The sequence below is a fragment of the Phascolarctos cinereus genome, unplaced genomic scaffold (assembly GCF_003287225.1).
Source record: "Phascolarctos cinereus isolate Bilbo 61053 unplaced genomic scaffold, phaCin_HiC Scaffold_9;HRSCAF=440, whole genome shotgun sequence".
NCBI lineage: Eukaryota > Metazoa > Chordata > Mammalia > Diprotodontia > Phascolarctidae > Phascolarctos > Phascolarctos cinereus.
The window spans coordinates 166591049-166595305 of NW_027556402.1; positions in this window are offsets into that span (position 1 = coordinate 166591049).

Consider the following 4257-nt stretch of genomic DNA (forward strand, 5'->3'; position numbering starts at 1 on the left):
ATTTATTTGCTAGAAAAATCGAGGCCTATGTGTCTACCCTCATCAAATGTCTATTAAGAATGCTCTATATAAAGATGGAAAATGGTTTATGTCTAAGTTTGTGCACATTGTATAGAGTGCCTGGTCTGGAATCAGGAAGATCTGAGTTCAAATCTTGACCTCGGACACTTGTTAACGGTGTGACCCTCGGCAGGTCACTTACCCTATCTATTTCAGTTTCCTCATCTATAAAAATTGGGATAATAATAGCATCTACCTTCCAGGGTTGTTGTGAGGATCTGATGATATAATAATTATACAGTGCTTAGCATGGTGCCTGGCATATAGTCAGTGCTATATAAATGTTAGATATTATTACCATTAACTCTTATTCTGTTTGCTTTTTATTTGGGGGGGGAGTACAGAACTTGAAAAAATGGTATGTGTTTATGTGTGTTGTTTGTAATGTGAGTATTTATGTAACTATCACTTGAACTGAAATAGCTTATGTGAGTGAAAAGCTGTCAATACAACAAAGGTATTCTATAGTCACAAAAGAAGGACATTCTAAAGACACAGTACACATTGAAAAACCCCAACCTTGCACACATCATTGAAAAACACATATATCATTGAAAGGCTCATGCTCATGTGGCACTGTAAGGGATGTTCTCAGAGTGGGTCAGGTCATCTCTCACACAGTCCACTCTCACCTGAGATTCCTGTGTAGCTGCACAGAGTTCATTGTGTTTGTCCCTGAAGGCATAATCAGGTTTGGATGGGTTGGGATTCAAGGCTGGTATCCACAGAGGCCAGAGAAGTCTGCCTTATTGCCGTCACAGGGCTGCTATGCACCAATGTTATGATGACCTTGGAGACTGTATCAACACATCTTGGCCCTTTTCAATGCCTTTCTTTCACTTTTTTGCTTTGCCTATTTGCTGACACCTTTTATTCCATGTATGTGGACTATTGTTATTAGGGAAACCCATTCCAGTCAGTTGAGAGAATGCCACCACAATTATCCCTGCCCAAACATGTGTGTGGGAGTAGGGGAATACATGGGAGAGATTCTCCCACTGGCTAAATTGAGTATTTGAATGTTATAAGAACTTCTTTAGCAGAGTATATATGACAAATGTTGAGTATTACAAACTCATTTAGTTTAAATAAACAATTCAGTTTATGGAAAGGTTTCTATATCCCAGATATACATCAGTTATAGAAATAGATCCATTACAAATTCAGTAGACTGGTAAAATAGATTTAGAAATTAATTCTAAGTATGTTCTTTTTTCTACCTGGTATATTTTCCTACATGATGTATCTTCAGTTTTATCAAACAATAAAAACATTCCCCTGCTGTTCCAAATCATCTTACCTTTCCTCAAGCCACCTACCATACCTCCTCCTTCCATCCTCTCAGCTATTCCCTTTTCTCCCTTCCTGGTAATTTCACATCATTTTGATTTCTTCCACTAGTCTTTCTTTACTCTGGTCTCAGATGAAAAGGTGCCCCTTCTTCTTGTCAAGGAAAACTTTTCCAATCCACATTTTACCCACCCCCTCCTGGCAGTGCCCTTACTATCATCTTCTATTTCTCTTTCCTTCAATCTGTCAATATCTACTTCCTACCCTGCTGCCTACTAATACAATTATGTCTTCCCCGTACTTAAAAAAAAAAAAAGGGCTTCTCTTGATCCTACCATCTCTGCTAGCTTTGGGGCCTATATCTCTGTCTCCCTCGATTGCTGAACTTCTTGAGAAAGCCATCTTCAAACAGTTCCTCCAGTACTACCATTATTCTCTTCCAAACTTTCTGGGATCTGGCCTTCAACCTCATTATTCAACTGAAACTGCTATTGTAAATTACTGGACATCTCTTAATTGTAGATTTTAATGACCTTTTCTGAATTCTGATCCACCTTGACCTCTCTGTACCTTTTGACACTATTAACTCTTTCTTTCTGGATACTTTTTCCTCTCTAGGTTTTTATGAAATTACTCTCTCTTGGCTCTCAGAGCTTCTGGGGTGGACCTGCCCATGAGGGGAACCTGGCAGTAGTGTTTATAGTCCTTTCTGAGAAAGAGCAAAAGAAAGGCAGGGAAAAAAAAAACATAAGGCCGTTTTCAGTGGCCCTCGTGCTTCTTTTCTCCTCTGAGGGCAGCTAGGTAGTACAGTGGATAGAGCACTAGGCTTGGAGTCAGGAAGACTCACCTTCATGAGCTCAAATCTGGCCTCAGACACTTCCTGGCTTTGTGACCCTAAGCGAGTCATTTAACCCTCTTTACTTCAGTTTTTTCATCAGTCAAATGAGCTAGAGAAGGAAACGACAAACAATTCCCAGTATCTTTGCTAAGAAAACCCCAAATAGGGTCTCAAAAAGTCAGATATGACTGAAACTATTGAACAACAACAACTATCTCCTGGTTCTCCTCCTATCTCTCTGACTCTTCCTTTTTAGACTCTTACATGTATTTCCTCTAATCATGAGTATCTTCCAAGGCTCTGTCGTTCATCCTTTTCTCTTTTCACTCTACTATCTTGCATATGGCTTCAATGATCATATCTATCCAGATGATTCCCACACTTGTATATTCAGCCCTACTGTCTCTGCTGAGATACATTCTTACATTTTCTACTAACTTTTGCACATCTTGATCTAGATCACCATAGACATCTTAAATGCAATATGTGCAAAAGAGAACTCATTATATATCCTCTAAAATCCTTCTCTTCTTTTCAACTTCCCTGTTATTCTTGAAGGAACCACCACTATCACAGTCACCTCAGGCCCACAAACTCTTTTCCTCCTTTGACTCCTTACTCTCATTCTCTCAACAATCCAATCAGTCACCAAATCTTGCTGTCTCTACCTTTACGACATCTCTCCTATGCTTTCCTGGGGTGTATGCTTTTCTTGGGGCATAGAGGTGTTCAGGGAGGCTAGTACCTCTGGTGTGAGGGCTGCTGAGTCCTTTTCAGGCATGCGTTCTACCTCTGGTGTCCACCTGATCCACCCAATTGTGGTTTTAAGAAGCTGTTACATGTACAGTGGTCACATCCTGGTAAACTATTTCAGTAGATGGGCTAAATCAGATTGAGAGATCTCAAATCTGTCTGTGAGTTAGGGAGTATCTACCCCAAGTATGTAAAGACTTTGCCTGGAAGAATGGGCAAATGAGAAATTTATTCAATGGCCATGAAGGAGGCTGAAGCAGACTATGTGGAACACTTAGAGCTTGGTTAGACACTGAAGACACTAATGGTCTTCCACTGCATTCAGAGCCATTACCAGTTGTCTTGACTTTTATCTGGCCACTGGACTTTGATGACTCTGGAAGAGAGAGTGAGACTGACGACTTTGTGCAACTCTGCCTTAATAAATCCAATTTATTTGCAAATCAAAATATGATCACCTCTCCCATTTTACCATTTTTACTTAACCCAAAATCAAGTGGTAAAGCAGCAGGTGCAGATACACTGGGAGCTGTAGTCACAGTTATTTTGTCATAAAGCAGCAGTGGAATTAGGCAACCTTCTGGGTGTTTGAGCAGTCTTTTTAGAGGACCTCACTGCTCACTTCCTGGAATGAGGAAGGGGTGAGAAAAGGTGCCCTAAAAATTGTCTGCTTCACCTAACTCTGCCTTCTTAGTATGGCAGGCAGGCATCCCACTCTGAGCTGGAAACACACAGAAAAAAGTACAAAAACTTTTGCAAAGATGATTTCACTCACCATTGATAGATGGAATATGCACATACTTATGGACAAAAAGAAATCCAGTAGACCTGAAAAGCCTAATGAATGGATGATGTGGTGTTTGCTGACCAGCAACTCCAGGAGAAATGCCAGGAGTACAACAGAGGTCTGTATACAAAGTTCATCAATCTGACCAAGGCCTTTCGTACTGTCAGTCATGAAGGCTTGTGGAAAATCATGGCAAAATGTGGTTGCCTGGATAATGGACAATACCATGGGTTCTGGATCATGGTGATGCTCTTTCACTTTTCCAGTCACCAATGGAGTAAAGCAGGGCTGTGTACTTGCTCCCATGCTTTTTTTTTTTTTTTAGAATGTTGTTTTCAGTAATGCTGTTGGACATTTTCAACAAGGACAAAAACCACATCAAGGTCGGTGGCTGCATTGATGGCTAATTAATTTGAAAAGGCTATAAGCCAATACTAAAATAGAAAAAGAGCTGGTGAGTAACTTTTTGTTCACAGATGATTGTACATTTGATGCAGCCTCTAAGGCTGAGATGCAACAAAAGATGAGG